Below are 20401 nucleotides of genomic sequence, written 5' to 3' on the forward strand. Positions count from 1 at the left end.
TTCTCAAATATTTTCCAACGAATATTGATTGAGTGGAATTAGATACATTCTGTTATTAGTGACCTGAAGAAAATAAATAGCAAATACTGTGATTATTGGAATGAACAACAGATGGAAGCTAATCTAATATTGAATTGAAAGGCAATTCAATTGATTCTTAGATATTTTCTAATCAACATTCAGAGCCGGTCTGGCACAACTCTGTGCAAGGTGGGAATTGAAACTGTACCTCCTGGTCTGGTAACAGAGACACTAGCAGAGCTGCACAACATTCCTTCATAATGTTCCCAACCAGGTTGGGCAGGTCTACAATCACATGCTCACTGTGGTTACTCAAGTGAAAATTAATCAGATGCTTATTGTGATAATTGGATTGGAATTAAATGGATGGATCCTGTGTGTAATGTACTTAAAATTAAATAGTAATTTACAATAATGATGGGAGTTAACATATGTATTAATTAAATATGATTTTTATGATAATTTGTGGAATGACAACTTGACAGATTTATGTGATTACTGTAAATTGATAAATACAAATGAATACAATCATTCGACATGTTCATAATAGTTTCTCATTTTATGAAACGCAACGTAATTTTTTTTTGTTCTACACGTAAATTGGAACAAAATGATGAATTGGTCAGTCAATGTGACTATTCAGCTGAAGACAACTTTCATTCTTTCTGAAAATGTCTGATTTTAAGAAGCCACCATTTCTTGTGATTGTTTAATGAAACAAGAAAGATGTCAATCCTTTTTTTGTGTATTTCAAAAAAATTCATCGGAATTTAAATAATTTTGCACAAGAAAAATATTCAACTATTATTGTGATTAGAAGCACAATAAATGTTAATATTGAAGTGAATTACAATCAAATCATTTCAGAAGTGTTTCCAAGTTTACAATGAAAAGCAATATTCACAATGATTGAGAGATTGTACATTGCTAAGTCCTTGCAACAGTTATTATATGGAACCATAATTCCACATTTACATTCTTTGCCAAATTGAACAATTATTCGATATTAGCAACAAATTAATTTTAAAACTACTATTAATGAATTTAAGAATAATGAGATATATCAACTTACTATTCCACTGAGTAATGTGCAGAAATGAAGAGAAATATTGCAGTGTAAAGTAACTGGTGTTCTCTGAATATCAATGCCTGAGATGACTGTGATCTTTCAAATGAGCAAAAGTCAGATATTTACAAACGATGTCGCAAGGGCAGTTATTGGTCTTTTCTGGGTGTATTGGCCCGACCAAACAAGTTTTTATATTGTAGCATTCACAATAAGAAACATGGAAAATATTAAATACACATTAACTTAGACTTCATAACAAGCACAAAGTGCTGTGAAATTATTGTAATTGTTAATTGTTTCCAAAATATTGATAGATAAATTAACTTGATATTTTGAAAGCACTTTGCTCTGACTTCGATTGCGTAATAATTAAGATTGATAAACAGAAAATTAATATATAAAAAGTCACTTTAATAATTCTAAAAAATACTCAGCAAAAATTGACTCAGTTCAAAATTGGGTTTTTTTTGTTGAGTCATGTTTATTTTTAAAATTTTTATCGCCATAAATGTTTAAACATCTATGTCAGAATAAGGAAGAAAATAATTCGACCGGGAAAGTGAGTACTATTGTGAACAAAAGGTCGAGTTAATGACATTTGGTACAGAAAGTAATTTTGCAGAAATTGACTGATAATTACGTGATTATTGTTCATTGACAACTAATGCTGGAAGTAAAGGAAACAGATTCTAACATTTCCAAAGCAGGTTTTTTTTTCTTATAATGAAATTAAAATACAAATCATTTTAGAGGTCACATGATTTGAAAAACTGTCATTTAATGTGATATTTGAGTTGAAGAATCGTTCTTTTTCCCCCAGTGTAGTCTTTTCAATAGTTTAAAATTTAGTGTTATTTGAGCAAAAGAACAGATGGGTGTACCTACATTGTTTTCCTCACACAAAATAAGTAAAGTCAACAACATTTTTAAGTTTCGTAGAGTTGATTAGCAAAATGCATTGAAGCTATCATGCACGAAGTGAGATAAGTGAGAGAGAGACAAATTAAATGTTCAAATGAGAACGTCGATATTTTGAAAGCTTATCAATCTTATGAATTATGAATAGGTGGATGGAAAATAAAAACATATTACTGACAATTCATGAATGAATAGTAACAAGAAATTTAATTTGTTCAAAGCACATAACAATATTTAGATGAATTGCAATATTTAGTTACAATTGTAGGTGAACAACTGACCGATGAATAATATGAAGTTGCATTTGGTAATTTTGCTGAAGAGGAATTTCGAGTGTTTATTTTTTTCATCTTTATAATACTGGGGAATAAGGAGTTATGTGCTTAAAATGTCTGAACTAGCTTCTTTCAAACAGAAAAAAAACACAGAGAGTATCATTTCTTAGACTCTTCCAACCTTAAGATCTCAACATTCTCAACTACTTTTCCAAGGAATTTCGAACCAGCAGAATTAGATGCATCGTTTTATTAGTGACCTGAAGAAAATAATTAGTAGATTTGGTGATGATTGAAATGCACAGCAGATTGAAGTATATTTCATGTTGTTTGAAAAGCAGTTCAGTCTATGCTCAGGTATTTTCTCAGGAATATTTGGAGCAGCTCTGACACATCTCTGCTGAAGATGGGAATTTAAATCATTCCTCCTGATCTTGTCGCAGAGACACTGTCAGAGCTCCACAAGGACCCTTCATAATTCCCCCCACCCCCCCCCCCACCCCCACGGAAGGGTAGGACCATAGTCACATGCTTACTGAGGCAACACAAATGAAAACGAATCAGATGTTTATTGTAATAATTTGTATGGGAATTAATTACATATTTCCTGTGTGTAATGAACTGACAAAATGAATTAGTAATTTACAGTAATGATGTAACAAAGCAATAATGACTTTAATTAAATATGAATCTCATGAAGATCCATAATAGGAAAAAATGCCTAATCATTTGATCGTTGTACACTGATGAACAAAGATCAATAAAATAATTTCATATGTTCAAAGCAAGTTTTCACAGAATAAAAAGAAAATTAAAATGCTTTTGCAACATAAATGAATAGGAAAATAAATGAATTAGTCACACAATAGGACTATTCATCTGAAGACAACGTCCCTTCTTTCCAGAAATGTTCACTTCCCAAAGTTCAAAATGTATTGTGACTATTTCATGAAACAATAGAGATGTTAGTTCCTTTTGTTGTACTTCAAAACGTCGCAAGAATTTTAAATGATTTTGTTCCATGAAAAATGATTAACTTGTACCGCGTTTATAAATACAGTAAATGTTAACATGTAAACAAAACAAAATTAAATCAATTCAACTTTTGCTAGGGTTAAAATAAAAATTGATATTTACAACACACACTGCAAATCTTTACATTATTTCATACATGAGCCATATTCTACAGATATGCCCTGAACTATATTGAACAATGATTAGATAATAGCAGCAATTGGATTGTCAAAATTCTATCAGTTAATTTAAGAATACTGAGAAATCTTAGTTGATTATTTCACTGAACAATGTGGAGAAACGACCAGGAATTATTCTAATGAAAAGTAATTACAGTTCTCTGAACGCTTCAGACTGAGATTGCCGTGATCATTCAAATGAGCAATCATCAAATATTTACAATGAGGCATTGAATGGGAAGTCATTGGTTCCAATATAGGATTGTTCACCTGAACAGTAAATTGAATTTCATATTGTAGTGTTCGTAGTCAGAAACAATTGATGCAATTAAAATGCGATTCTCACTATATTTGTTAGAAAGATTAACTCCAATAATTGTGCAATTAATGTAATGGCAGTGACTGGAAAAATAACATTATAATCTGAAAAGATAAATTGATTTACTATTCTGAAAGCACTTTGCTGTGATGATTATTGGATATTCATTAAGATCGGTAAACTGAGGATTACAATATAATGGCTAGCTTTATGGATTCACAAAAATGATCCATTCAGTTATTATTCAGCAGAATTGTTTTTGGGTCAAACATGCAGGATTACATGAATGACATGTTTCCATCCATTGGTTTGCTTCTTGAGACGTGCTTTTAATTTATATACTTTTGTTAATGACCAATGTTTAGACATTCGTGTCAGAAGTCGGAAGTTAATCAGTAGATAGTGAAAGTGCGTATGACAGTGAACCTAAGATACAGAGAACTTCCATAATTTTGTGATGGTTGTACATTGATAAATAACTTTGGAGTAAAAAAAAATCAGCATGTTCAAAGCAGTTTTTTTGCTCATAACAAGTTGAAAATTAAAAAAATCCTTCTGCAGTGCACATGATTTGAAAACACATCAGTCACTAGTCAAAAAAAAAATACCAGTCACGGAAAACATCGGCTCGAGACAGTAAGACCCTTATGAAGAGTATTCTACTCAACAGTAATTCGAGGACCTTGAACATCTTCATGTCGTCCTTGCAAAGAACACTTATTATTCCTAAAGTTTTATTATCGTAAATATTTCGACATTTATATCAGAACTAGGAAGAAAATGAGAAGCGATTCACATGAATATTTTCGTGAGTGAAAGTCAAAATAAATTTACAGTGCCAAGTTTCACTATTTTGTCTGAATAAGCAGATAAAGATTTTTAAGGTGCGAGCTCAAAATGTTTTCACCTACAGGTTGTACTAAGCCAAAATACATTATTTTATTTTGCGATAATTCAACTGGATTGGAAATCTATGTATGCTGATGTTAGCGTCCTCGCTCATTGTTATTGGTTTTAGCGAAATATTTCGTGTGCAATGACTGAAGTGAAATGTAAGAAATCAAGTGCATTTTTTGGATGGAACTGCTCACCAAATGTTTACTGTGATTCTTGTTCTCAAAAACAATAAGATATTTACTCAGGTTTTTTCTCTTGAGCAGTAATTAGATGACCAGGAAGACATTTGTGTGGTTGTATGTGCCGTGTTCAGTGAGCATTTCTTTTCAATCACAATTATATTATATTAATATAGGAAGGGATTAATAATCGTGTGTTAAAAATCTTAATTAAAGTCATATTTTCTTTTAAAAATTACGAGAATTCCTTTGTGCAACAATAATTTGGAGATGTCGGTGTTGGACTAGGGTGGGCAAAGTTAAAAATCACATGACACCAGGTTATAGTCCAACAGGTTTATTTGGAAGCACTAGCTTTCAAGGCTATGGCTCTGCATCTGGTTATCTGGTCTCTTAGGAGACACACTACTAGAGCCACAAGTGCCTTTCATGATCTTCCCAACAAGGAAGGGTTGGATTATTATCAATTGGGATTACTCAAATGAAAACTAACCAGTGTTCATTCCGATAATTGGGCTGGGAATTAATTAGACTGTTTCTGTGTAATGGACTGAGAATGAACCAGTAATTCACAATAATAACGGTACTTAGCACATATGCTCTTACTTACATATTAATATCAGAATAATTGGAAGAAAGATAAATCGACATATCATGAGCTTGTTGTAAATTCATAAAAAATACAACTGCTGAATACGTTTAAAGCAGTTTTTCTTATAAAGAGAAAGATAATGAGAATGTTTAGCAGTCGGACGGAATTGGAAGAAAAGGTCATTCACTGTGACTATTCAGCTGCAGACATCTTCTCTTCCTTCCACAAATGTATAACTCGCAACAATTCCAAATGTATTCTGATTGATAAAGGAAAGAGCAAACATCTGTAAATTCTATTTTTTTTGTTAACAAAAAATGTCACAAATTTAATTTTTTAAGCTTTAAAATATTTAAATCTTACTGTGATCAGAATTACAATAAATCTTTGTGTTGAAGAAAAATATAATCAAATCAATCAAAATTTACATCGATATTCACAATAATTGGGATAGTGAACACTGCAATATCTTTCCATCAGTTGATGTAATGAGCCATAATTCCACTTTTCTATCCCTTACTGGATTGATCAGTGGTTAGATATTAGCAATAACTAAATTATTAGTATGCTGTCAGTGACCTGCATGTTAATAAGAAACTTCCCAATGCTGTTTGTTCGAAATAACCAGTAATTATTGGTGAAATGTCATTAGATATCTCTTAATCGATGAGGCTGTGATTACTTTGATTTTGAAATGAGTAGTATTCCAATATTTCCAATGAGCATTGGATGGTAAATCGATGCTTTTTGGTGTAGACCTGATTTTTTTTTTATTGTAGTATTGGCAGTAATAATCAATGGATAATATTATGATATGCATCACACCTTACTGAATATTTTCAAGTTTTCTAACAGGTTTCTAGTCCAATCTGCAGTTCAAAAGGGGTAATTTTGGCTCAGTACATCAGTAACTGCAAATGGTTTCAACTCATCTCCAAAGTTATTAATCGTATAATTTAAAAAAAATCAAAAAATGACCTCTGTAAATGTCATTGACTCTAACTTTAGATTATAGTCAAGTTCGTTCTCTACTTATTTTCTTTCTATTTCTGACACCAGTGGCTAAATGTTGATTAGATTAAATGTCATATGAATGAGACATTAGTTTTCTCTCAAAGATCTGTGCAGCACAGGAATTGGTCCTTTAGCCCATAACGTTATGCTGAACATAATGCAAAAGAAACTCATCCCTTCTGCCGACCCTTGATCCATATCCATCCAAATTATCTACATGAACATTAAATAGCCTTAATGTATCTGCCTCCACCACCAACCCTTGAAGTTCATCCCAGACATCTACCACTCCCTGTGTAAAAAACAATTGCCCCTCACATGCCCCTTGAATTTTTCCCCCTAGCCTTAAATGCATGACTCATAGTTCTCATGTTTCAACTCTGGTGAGAAACTTCCTGACTGACAACTCTACCTATATATCTCATGATTGTATAGACTTCAATCAATTTTTCCCCCAGCAACCGCCACTCCACAAAAAAGCAGCCTGAGTTTTTTCTCGCCTCTCAAATCCAGGCAGCATCCTGGTAAATGCTCTCTGTACCCTCTCCAAATCCTCCATATCCTTCCTGTAATGTGGCGAACAGAAGTGAATACAATACTTCAAGTATGCCTTAACCAAAGTCTTATGATGTTGCAACATGATATCCTGACTTTTGTAACCAGTTCCCTGACCAATAAAGGCAAGCATGCCATTTGCCTTCCTTACCACCCTATCTACTTGCATGGACACTTTCAGGGAGCCATGGTCATGAATGCCAAGATCCCTTTGAACAACAAAGTTGTTCAAGGTCCAGCCATTAACTATCTACTTTTCCTTAACATTTGAGCTCCCAAAGTGAGACACCTCATACTTGTATGGATTAAGCTTTATCTTTAACTTCTCTACCCATAGCTGCAGTTTATCTTTTTCCTGCTGCATTCTTTGGCAACCTTCTACATTATTCACAACTGCACTGAACTTTGTATCATCTGCAAGCTTATTAACTCACCCAATTAGATTTTAATCCATGTCACTTCTATGTATTTGTATCGTGAAAAGAAGGGTTCCAGTATAGATCCCTGTGGAAAAAAGACAGAAAATGAGGGAAATGCAGAATTCTTGAATAAATGAGTTTTTTTTTCAATGACATAACAATTCTGATGAATAATCTCTGAAGTTGTGATTTTTGTTTTCACATTAACCCAATATTTTAATTCTCAGTTTACTGATCTTAATGAATATCCAGTACAAACTGCTTTGAATATATTGAATCATTTTAAGTGTTGAGTTCTAACATTATGGCACAGTGGTTAGCAGTGCTGCCTCACAGCGCCATGAGACCCAGGTTCAATTCCCGCCTCAGGCAACTGACTGTGTGGAGTTTGCACATTCTCTCCATGTCTGCGTGGGTTTCCTCCAGCTGCTCCGGTTTCCTCCCACAGTCCAAAGATGTGCAGGTCAGGGGAATTGGCCATGCTAAAATTGCCCGTAGTGTTCGATAAGGGGTAGATGTAGGAGTATGGGTGGGTTGCGCTTCGGCGGGGCGGTGTGGACTTGTAGGGCCGAAGGGCCTGTTTCCACACTGTAAGTAAAGTAATCTAATCTAATTTAATTGTCCTTTCAATTCTCACGCCATCATGAGATTCTCATTTTAGTTGAATACATTATTTTTTAATGCCAGTGTCATAATGAAATATTAATATTATTTTCAGGTCAACACACCTGCAATTAACCAACGTTTTCTCACCCAACACTCATAGTAACTATCTCATTCTCTTTCATTTGAATTCTCATATTAATGGATGGATTATTAATCAGCCTTATCAATTAAGAGATGGCTAATTATTTTTCACTTCAATATTTCAGTTTTTTCCGATTTCCTGCACAGTTACATTGCAATGAGGATTTTCTTATCAACCTTAAATTTGGTTTCAGCCATTTTAAAACTAATTATTGCTATTGTCTAACTGGTAATCATTGTTTAAATGCAATATATCCAGCTGTCGATGTGGAACAATGGCTCAAAACATCAACTGACAAACAATATTGCACTCTACAATCTCTTAATCTTAGCAAAATAATTTTCAGTGTGGAAGCTTACTTGGATTGAATTGGCTGTGAGCAAAAATACATTCTGAGGAAGGGTCACTGGACCCAAAGTATTAACACTGAATGCTCCCCACAGATGCTGCCAGACTTGCTGAGTTGGTTTCCAGCAATTACTGATTTTGTTTCTGAGTTCCAGCATCCACAGTTTTTTGCATTCTTGTACAACATTTCTATATTTCTGATTATTACAAAAGATCTAACCATTTTTCACATTAAACATTATTTAAATTTCATGTGTTTCTTGTGTACACAAACCTGAATTAACAAATGGTTGATCTATTCTTTTACAATAAATCTTGAATTCTTAGAAATCACAATTTTGTGAAACTGAGGGAAGTTGCCTTTCGCTGAGTAGTCACATTGAATGACCAATGCTTTATTTCCAAATCATGTGCTTTACAAAGCAGTTTAATTTTAATTTATGTATGTGAATAACTACTTCAAACATATTGAATTATTTGATTATCATGAAACTTATATTTATTTAAGATCATTGTCACTTCGTTCTATCATTATTAGAAATTACTAATTCTTTTTATCCATTACACACTGGAACTATCTAATACAATCCTAGTCCAATTATCACAATAAATATCTGAGCAGATTTCCCTGAGAGTAACCACAGTAAGTTTGTGATTATAGTCCTGCCCTTCCTGCATGGGAACATTATGGAGGGCTCTGGTAATGTCTGTACTAATAGACCAGAAGGGCAGGCGTTCAATTCCTACCTTAAACAGAGATGTGTCAAAGCACCTCAGAGTTGATTTGAAAATATCTAAGTGTCAATTGAATTATTTTTCAATCCAACATTTTCTCAACTTGTATCTGTTGTTCATTATAATGATCACAATATCTTGAATTTATTTGCTTCAGGTCACTGATTAAAGTATGAATGTTATTAAGGTGAGGGGGAAAGTTTTAAAAGGGATCTGAGGGGCAACTCTTTTCACAACGCGTGTTTGGCATTTTGAGATGAGCTGTGAGAGGAAAGGCAGCAGCTGGTACGATTACAACATCTAAAAGACATTTGGACAGCTACATGGATAGAAAACATCCAGAGGGATATGGGACAAACACAGGAAAATGGGACTAGTTTAGTTTCAGAAACCTGGCCGGAATGCCAAGTTGGGCTGAATGGCCTGTTTCCGTGCTGTATCAGTCTAACTTTTTACAATTTAAACTTGACTGTGCTGGGTAAAGGAAAGCAAAAACGGGTGTTAATTCTATTTTCTGTCCATGAAAAAGTGACATAAATTTTAAATAATTGTGTCACATGAAATAGTTCACTCTTATTGTGATTAGAAATACAATGAATCCGAGCATTTAATTGAAATATAATTGAATTAATTCAACTGTGTTTCCATGATTAAAATAAAAATTGATATTCACAATGATGAAGAGTTTGTACACTGCAATATATTCACATCAGTTCATTTACTGAGCTATTATTGCACATTTATACCGCTTACTGAACTGAACAATAATTACATATTAACAACACAGATTTTTGAAAATGTATCAGTGCATTTCAAAGAAGGAGATATTTAATGTTACTATGTGACTGTGCAATGTGTAGACATGAACAGCAATCATTGCAGTGAAAAGTAATTACAGTTCACTGAATTTATAAGGCTGAGATTGCTGTGATTATTCAAATGAACAAAAGTCAGTTTTCAAAGCGTGTTGGATGCAAAATCATTGGTTCCACTGTGGGATAGTTGACCTGAAAACAATAGCATTGCTGCAATGGATTAACTGAAACAATGGATTAAATTAAAATATGGATCTGACTATACACGTTAGAAAGACAAACAAATTATTCTGTAATTATTATAAGGATAATGAATTCAAAATAAATGTTGTAATCTGAACAAATAAGTTGACTCAATATTTTAAAAGCACTTTGCTCTGATGTTGATTAGACATCATTAAGATCGGTAAACTGAAGACTAAAATATAACAGCTAGATTGATGGATTGAGGACAATAAATGAGCCATTCAGTAATTATTGAAAAGAAATGACTTTTGATCAAAATGCAAGCAATACAGAAGTAATGTATTTCATTCAATTAGCTTACATGTAGAAACGTATGTTTTTAATTTATTTAATTTTATCCTGATCGATGTTCAAACATTTGTGTCTGAATTAGGAAGAAAATAAGGAGATAATGAAAGTCAATATCAGAGTGACCACAAGATACAGTCCATTTGATAGAAAAAGGAATTTGCATAATTTTGTAAGTATTGAACGTTGATAAATAATTAACTCCTCAGGTACTGAAGCAGTCCAACCCCAAGAACTACAAAATCTGGACAATATTCAGGTTTGGGCTGACAAGGGGCAAGTAACATACATGCCACACAAATGCAGGCTGTGACCATCACGTATAAGAAATGACCTAACCACCATCACTTGACATTCAATGCTGTTACAATCACTGAACACCCACTATCAACACTATCCTGGGGATAATCATTGATCAAAAACTGAATTGGTCTCACCACATAAACACAGTGGCTACAAGAGTAATTCAACTCCTGGCTCCTGAAAGCCTGCCCAACAGCTACCAGGCACAAGTCAGGAGTGTGATGGAATACTCCCCACTTGCCTGGATGAGTGCAGCTCTAACAACACTCAAGGAACCCATGGCCGCTTCCATCTCGAAGGACAAGGGCAACAGCTATATGGAAATACAACTACCTTCAAGATCCCCTCCAAGGTACTAACCCACCCTGACTTGGGAATATATCGCCATTCCTTCACTGTCGGTGGGTGAATGTCCTGGAAATCCCCACCCCAATGGCATCGTGGGTGATCCCACAGCAGCTAGACTGCAGCGGTTCAAGAACACAGCTCACCACCAATTTCTCAAGGGTAACTAGGGATGGGCAATAAATGCTGGGCCCAGCCAGTGACAACCAAATCACATCAAATAAATATTAAAATAATGTCTCCAAGATCAAAACAGCTCCAACGCTGTCCTAGCTGCAATCTCTGCCTCTTCTTATTGACAAAGATAAAAGGTTACCCTGCCCAACTTTCTCATCAGTACAGTATTCAACCCAGCCTTCTCTTATACCAACCAGCAGCATTTCCATCACCAGCAGCAACTCCACTTAAAATACTTTGTCAGTAACTTTTCATTAACTGGTTACTTCAACTACAATGCAATCTCTACAAACAGACCAAGTACCTTTTAGGCGACAACAAATTTTCTAACAACGTTTCTTGATCTCTCTCTGCCATTCTTTTTGGTTATATGAGGTAGGGAAGGATGGGATCACCACAGTGATGTAAGATATATGTAACACAGTGAGACAGGAAAGCTCGTATGCCTCACGTTTACTCTTAGACCCCACAGTGTGGAACAACGCATTCACTGCATAATAAACACAACACAACATTTCAACCCGGCGTGACAGTAATAAAATGTGGATCGGTTGGACAGGCTGGATTTGTTTCAGCTGGAGTTTGTGAGAGTCAGGGATGACATGACTGAAGTATCTAAGATCCTGAATGGTTTGGTAAGGAGGACGTGGAAAGGATGTTTCCTCTTGTGGGTCATACGTTAAAATTAGATTCACCCTTTCAGGACAGAGATGAGGAGGTTTATTTCCTCACAGAGGGCTGTGCAACTTTGGAACTCTCTGCCCCAGAAGGTGGGCTCAATGATTATTTTTTAAGACACAGGTTGATAGATTCTTGCTAAGGGACGTTGGGGGAAGATGGAACATCAATCACTAACAGATCAGGCCTGGCCTTATTGAATGATAGAGTGGACTTGAGGGGCTGAATGGTCACCTCCTGCTTCTTTCTCACATGACCCAGGACGAAGAGCTTTGTTGAAAATTTATTCACTGGATGTAGGTGCCACTGGATATGGGCAGCATTTATTACCCAGAGGGCAGGTAAGAGTCAACCACATTGCTGTGGGTCAGGAGTCACATGGAGACTAGATCAGGTAAGGATGGCAGCTTCTTTCCCTAAAGGACATCAGTGACCGAGATGGGTTTTTCCTGACAATCGAGAATAATTTCATCAATAGACTCATAATTCTAGATAATTATTGAATTCAAAGTCCTGAAACTGACTGACCATGTGGCTGTCAGTGAATCCAACACAAGTGAATGGAAACATTGCTCAGAGTCTGGTTCTGGAACATTCAACACAACTAGGAAATGGAAAGTGAATAATTAGCTGAAAACAAGACCACTGCTCTGTTAGAGACAAAATCATTTAATGTTCAGTTATTGAACATTATTGACTCACAGAATATTCTAACCTGCAGAATCGCAGTAAAAGGGAAAAGTAAACAACATTCTTGGCAAAGACATAATGAACCAACTGCTTGTATTAAACAGCTCTGAACAAAGGGGCTGAATCCTCCACAAACTGACAAATCAGATTTGTAGATAGAGATTGGAAATCTTTAGAAAAAAAAAACCCTTCCCTGCCTATGGTGTGTGCTAGAACCCATTCTCAGAGTGATCTGCCACTTATTTCCTTTGAAGAGAATCTGTTTCCCCTCATAAAAGGAGGTGTGTTGCTCACCTCAGTTACAGACTGACTTACAGACAAAGGAAACCTGATCAGGGACTCGCAGGTTAATTAAGCTTTTAGTGACAGTCCACTGCACACATCAAGAGCTCAGACCACAACAGATTCTAGTGAAACCAACAATGCAATGAAAAAGGCGACTTGCTCTTTATAATCATGCAGCCTCTCTCAATCAAATAATCCCAGTCAACTTCTAAACATTTAAAAACTATTAATATCAATGAATATATATTTTTTTTCCATTCCTAATTTCCTCCAAAAAATGCATCTGATTATTCTCTTCAAAATATATTTTAAATGGTGAATTCCAAACCACAATTCATTTCCAATTATTCTTAGAGCAAAACAACTTGCAAACTAAAATAGTTTTCATGTCAATAATGACACTGGAAACTTTGTTATGTAGTTTATCCGTATTTCCAAATATTGTTTTGGTTCATTATTGTAGTGAAGCTAAAATTAAAGTCTATTTATTTTCTCTGATATCCTTCCATTACTTTATTCCCTAATAACAATGCATGACGTAATGGGTGACAAGCATTGAAATAAAATCGAATTTTCAATGCAAGAACTGGTACAAATAATCACATATTATTCAGTTCATTCATTGTCGTTGATTATCAGTTATTTTCATTGTATGATCACGTTAAATTCACTTAAATAATCACAGTACAATTTTCACCTCTATAGATAAGTGAAGTGAATGTCAAATTATTAATATTTCAAACCAAACCAAATTCACATTTTGTTCTGTTTTATTCAAGGAATGATGGAATGTGTTACATTATTATGGGAAACAGGAACAAGTGAAGGTGGTGGCTCTCAGATGTGAGGCCTTAAATCCAAAGGGCCAGGTGGTAGTTACAGTGGGGGAGGTACCTAGTGCCCCGCTTTCCTCAGAAGGCAGTGAGGATGGTGAAACTGACTGGGACGGGTTAGATGACAAAGCGCCAACGTATGGACAGAGGGACGGCAATGGGTGGGATGACCCAGCACCCTGTAAGGCCCAGAAGGCCGTGTCTTTGACACTGCTGTGCATCAAAGTTCAAACTTGGACAGACAGGAGTGGGGGCAACAAAGGGAACTGACAGAAACTAAACCTGAACCGTTCACCCGCTGAACGACAGATGTTGGTGAATGAACACCCAGCCTGATAGAGAAATGGTAATAATGGGCCTTATTGGGACAATATGGATGAATTAATAGAGGTACACAGTCTCACCGAAGATGATGTATGGACCCTCCCTCGGGCCAAGATGCCCTGAAGTGTACAACAGAAACTGTCCCTGCAATGAGAGGATAGGGTACAAGCCGGTTCCTCCCAGAGTACAGCCGATCAGTGTCTCCAGGCATTAACAGATATTGCAGGGACACACAGGGGACGGGACAGGCTGAATGGGCTAAAATAACCTTGGTGACTCAGGGGCCCAAGGATAATATCGAGGATTATACAGAGAGGAAGCCTGAGGTGTAAGGACCACGGGGGTTTACCAAACTCTAACCTGTGATGATGAAATAGGTTTGATGTATTTAAAAGATGACATGGGATCCTATTTAACTGTAATTATAAACATGGGACTCCCAGTGGGAGAAAATTCTAACCACACTCTGAATTGCGTCATGAGAGCTGAGGCAAACTCAGAAACACAGGGGAATAGCTGCAGTACAGGGAGGATAATCAGACCCACAATGTTACAAGGGAAGCAGGAAAGGGCACATAGACAAGGAACGTAGGCACAGAGAGGGAGATAGGTGTTCATATTGTGTGTGGCCTGTGTTCACCTAAGTATATGCATAGCCCATGAATATTCATTGACGCGCTGTTGAAGGGCCAAAACTGCATGATGCTAACACCGGAGCATCTTTGTCAGTTACCGATAAGCATTTACCCCTCACTCCCTCAATTACTAAAATGAGAGCAGTCGGAGAGGGAACCTAGGAAGCTGGATGAAGCAAAGCTGCCCCGATGTAGACTGGGAGTATGACAAAATGTATTCAGATATGGAGGTGTGAAACTCAATAAGGGACCTTCTGGGAGTTGCTCCTATTCATGCAACTATTGACATCAACATCTGAATTTAAACATGGGGATGCTCCGGCCAGGACTGGGACAGAAAGAAAAGGAGAGGCAACCTCTCCAGAGTAGCTACATTGCAGGGAGACTGGGACAGTCAAAGAATCTGGTGGGTTATTGCTCGGACGAACTCAGCGGTGTGCGTAACTCAAACAAGAAAGTGGGTTGTTATCTATCGACCCTGTAGAGATCGAGGGCCCTCTCACTCCCCACACAAACAGGATCTCATCAAATCTGGGGATGAGGGGGCAATAGTTGTGAGAGTGACAGATTGGCAGAAGCTGGAAATAGTCTGGGTCCATACCTGTGGACATTGAATGGCAGATGAAAGTGGTGTTTACTGACTGAGGAGAACAGGCGACCAGGATACTATTACCTCAGGGATCCTGCAATATTCCAGTATATCCCACCGATGTGTGTTTGATGGATTTAGTCACACTGATCTTACCAACACCTCATCACCTCAAACAGTGAAGAAAGAACATATCCAGATATTATACAGAGTATTGAATCAGGTTAACCAGGCCAGGCTTAAAATTAACGCACAGCGAGTGCAACTGGGAAGGTAGGGAGAGACGTAACTAGGACATCATATTGGGGAGATCAAATCAGGAAGGGAGAGGGAACAGTCCCAGCGGGAACAAAAACTATGATTATAAAACTATACACCCACACACCGTAAAGGGATCAGGCAAACTTTAGGATTGTTTAATTATTGTGGGAATTTTATGAGGAATTATCCAGAAATAGAGATCCATCACGAGCCCTGGCAGAAGCGCGGACATTAACCAGGGATGAGGGAGGCAAAATGCACACAGTCAGCATGCCTTTGGTATAGTTCATGACTGGGCTCGGTGAAGGTACATCACCCTGCCTGGGGGCCACATTGAGCATGAAGAACAGGTCAGAGAGTTAGTGGAAGCAGCTAACTTTCCCAGTGAAGCAGCAATAATGAAGATTAGAGGTCACAGGAAAGTAGAAACCCCACACCAACGCGGTAGTTGGTGACATGGGTGAGCATACTTACTGAAACGGTGCAGACATTTGAGGAGGATGCAGTGGCAGTAGCTACAGAAGCGAGAAAGGAAAGTTTAAAGACATTTCCAGAAACAGTCCCACAGCAGGAGAAACAGGAAGGGGAAAAGGGTGGGGCAGTAATAGGACATAGGATGATGCAGCAGTGCCACTGTATAAGACAAACATTATGAAAAACATATCATGGGCTGGCCCATATTGAGCAGGATAAAATGCAATATCGGATGATCAACTACAGGGGTGTTCTGGAACAAGAAGGTTTTGTCAAAGGGGTGTAGTCTGTACACAGCGTGAGCCAGGGAAAACAATCAGGATAAAATGGAGGAAGCCGTAGGGACCCAGGGGCCCACGGGAACAATTACAGATGGATTTTATGTACACCCCCATCCCAATCCCAGGGAAGGAAATACTGCTGGGTCTTAATAAACAGATTTACTCAGTGGGCGGAAGCATTCCTCTGCAGATTCTGACCAAGGGACACACGTTCCAGGAAACTAAGTTAAGCAGCTCTGTGGCCTGTTTGGTACTGAGCAGAAATCCCAACTCACATACCACCCCCAGAGCTCAGGGACAGGAGAAGGAATGAAGCAGACACTGAAAGCTAGTCTGACTAAGGCCCTGACAGAGACAGGCAGAGATGGGTTAGTGTACTCCCCACAATCCTAATGAAACTGACTTCAACCCCAGCTAAGGGAACTGAGCAATCCCCCTTTGAATTAGTGACCGGATGGACTATGCAGCTGCCAGAGGGTATGGTAATGGGTGGGCAGGAGATGTACAATGGCAAGGATAGGGTGAAACAATTTGTGAAAGAACTGACAAAGCAACTGCATGAGCTGAGAGGGGAAGTTGCAGACGGACAGAGAATCAGAGACTGGGAAAGGGAGCTCATAAACATCCGAGCTGACATCCCGAACCCAGGAGATCGGGTCAGGGGGGAACGAATGAAAGAAACACATCAAAATGCTGGACTTGGCTGGGGGAGCCACAGAATTCCAGAGAGGGAACTCTTTCATCATGCATTAGTAAGGAGCTCTGAGTAAACATTGGTCGTGCTGCTCAGCACAGAACTCAAGGCTCCTCTTTGATATTTCTCCCAGCAACAGATGTGCAGGGGTATGTTGCCGGCTGGAGGTCTGTGACCAGTGCCTCTGTTCTACAAGGGTCAGAGCTGGGACATCTGTTGTTTGTAACACATATAAATGATTAGCCTGAAAATATAAACGATTTAATTAGCAAGTTTGTAGATGGCACAAAGTGAAGAAGCTGTGAATCGTGAATAATGTTGTCAAAGGAAACATCAAGGACGAGATCAGTTGGAAGGTTATGCGGAGAAATTGCAGGTATGTTTTAATTCAGACAAGTGTGACGAGAACCGTTTTGGGCGGCTCATTGTAAAAGGAATGTATACACTAAAAGGAAGCGCCCTGAGCAGCATTGATATACAGAGGTGCAAGTTCACAGCTCCCTGAATGTGGTGAAGGAGGTGGATGGCAGGCTTGCCTTCTTCTGTCAGGGACTGAATATAAAACTGTCATTAGGCCACCTTTGCAGTATTGTGTGCTGTTTTGAGCACCGCATTATAAGGAGGATGTGGAGGCTTTGGAGAGGGTGGAAATGGGTTTACCAGGATGTTGCCTGGATTGGGAGAAGTTGGAAAATCTTGGATTGTTGTCTTTGGAAAGTCAGTGGCTGTGGAGTGATCCGAGAGGAACAGACAGAGTGAATAATCTGAATCCTTTTCCAAGTGGAAATTACCAATTCCACAGGCCATAGATTTAAGGGGAGATGGGGCAAGTTTAACGGAAATGAAAACTGAAAGAACAGCAGATGCTGTAAACCAGAAAGAAAAACAGAAGTTTCTGAAAAAGCTCAGCAGTTCTAGCAGCATCTGTGAAGAGAAATTAGTTAACATTTCTGAGGAAGGGGGACTGTACCCGAAACATTAACTGATTTTTGTTCACAGATGCTGCATGACCTGCTGAGCATTTTCAACATCATCTGTGCAAGTTAAAAGGGAGTTGTGTCAGACAAGTTTATTATGCAGAAGGTGGTCAGTGACTAGAATGTACTTGCCTGAGAGATGGTAAAAACAGAAATAATCACAATGTTTAAGAGGCATTTGGACAGACAGATAAGCAGGCATGGGTTGGCAGGGATATGGATCATGTACAGGCAGATGGAATCAGTTTGGAATGGCATCATGATCAGCACAGACATGGTGGGCCGATTATTCAGGTGCTGTACTGTTCTGTTTTCCAGGGGGTAGAATGATAATATTTTGAGTAGAATATGTCTCTTCTTTAGAACACACAGTAAGTTGATGCATTTTGAGAGAAGCAATGTAGAAAGGGAATATATGTTTGAATGGCACAGACACAGGGAGCAGGACAGCAGGAATGCGGGACAATGTGTACAAATCCTTAAAGGAGAGAGAACATAAAGTGTTTTGAGTAAATGTACAGGATGCTGGGCTTCATTAATAGAGGGAATGATAACATACTCATGGAAAAGATGCTGACCGTTGACAAAGTTCTAGTTAGGTCACAGTCAATCATTGCATCCAATTGTGGTCAACAGATTCCTGGTCAGGATGAGGAAGTTAAAATACCACAGAGGGGCCTGTTCCATACTTTGCTTCTCTTTCAGGATGCATTGGTGACTCAAGGGTTAAACATTATCCTGCCAAAGGTCTTACTGCCGTATTGTAAGAGTACAAGGCCTATACTCTTCCAATACAGACTGAACACCTTAGTAGGGGTGAGGCAGACCGTATCTTCGAAATAGAACCTCTTGGAGCCACACATGTGGATTCCACCATAACCCCAGACAGAGCAATTTACCCTTTCCAGACAAGACTGAGAGCCCTGGGCACAACCCTGTTAAACTGCCTCCTGCTCTGATTGTCTCACTTCCCCTCCATATGAGCATAGGTAAGTGAATCCCCCATTTACTGAAAGAAGAACCCTTCTGCCTTAATCTCTTCCCATCAACACATAATCATGGACAATACGATAATCAGTTTCTGTAATCCATCACACATTATCACAGGACATTGGCATTCATCAAGCTTTGTAAATTCATAATTACCAGCTTTAACCTATGTAGTAGCAATCGCCCATGTGACTGATATGCCTTTGTCTACTTCCTATTAAATATACTGTCTCTGTGGGTAAGGCAGAGGTTCGTGAAGATGAGTCTGTACAGGTAGACACTCGGCTACTTTAGAGATGCTTTGAAACTCTTGCGGGCTGTCCGATAATAAAGCTACTGCTGTTCTCCAGAAAACTTGTGTCGTCTGGATTTGTGGAACAAAACAGACATTAAATACATTTTTGATAAAGCTGTACAAGATTATAACAGACCTAGATATAGCAGACAAAAATATCTGTATTTGATATTAAGACCAGATGTAAGGTTTAGAGAGAGCGGAAGATGAGCAAGTGTTTCTGTTGACTGTATTGGCTGGAAGTATGCAGAACATGTTGCCTATTATGGTGGTGCAAGTAGAGAATATCAATGATTGATAAAAACAATTAGATCAGTTCTGAGGGAAATAAACTTGCAGAGTTTGGGGTACGTATGGGGAATGAGAATATGGGATTCTGCTACAGAGAGCCAGCTTGGATTTGATGGGCCTCTTTCTGTGCTATAATGATTTTATTTGGACTTGCTTAACTTGCTCTGGTCACCGATTAAGTTGTCATTTAGGTAAATCTGTTCAGTGTTCCTACTCAGACCAATACAGGCTGTCCCTCCACAGCAGGAGATAATGTTTACTGCTTTATACTGGGTTCTTTTTTTTGGGGGGGGGGCGAACGGTGTGTGTAACAGTCTGCTAGCATTTATCTGAAATGGCAAAACACCAGTGCAGCCAGACTAGGGATCGACTCTGGAAATGTGGGGAATGGCAGAAGGGAATTCTTTACCCATCCCACCTTGAAACTGGCCAAACCAGTCAGACTGAGGAGCTGTTCACTTGCTCTTTGTGTGTGTGGTGGAAGGGATTCACTCAGGCAGCCATCCTGCTGAGACACCAGTCAATTTACTGATACCCACAGTTGAAGGATTTTTTTCTCTTTTTCATGCCAAGTAATGAACAATGGTTTTGGCAGCTGATAAAGTTGTGCACACAGAGATCTTAGCTTTGGAAATGTTCACAACATTG

Source organism: Chiloscyllium plagiosum, unplaced genomic scaffold (genome assembly GCF_037043375.1).
Source record: "Chiloscyllium plagiosum isolate Xiang-an unplaced genomic scaffold, Cpla_swu_hap1 HiC_scaffold_45, whole genome shotgun sequence".
In the NCBI taxonomy this organism is placed as follows: Eukaryota; Metazoa; Chordata; class Chondrichthyes; order Orectolobiformes; family Hemiscylliidae; genus Chiloscyllium; species Chiloscyllium plagiosum.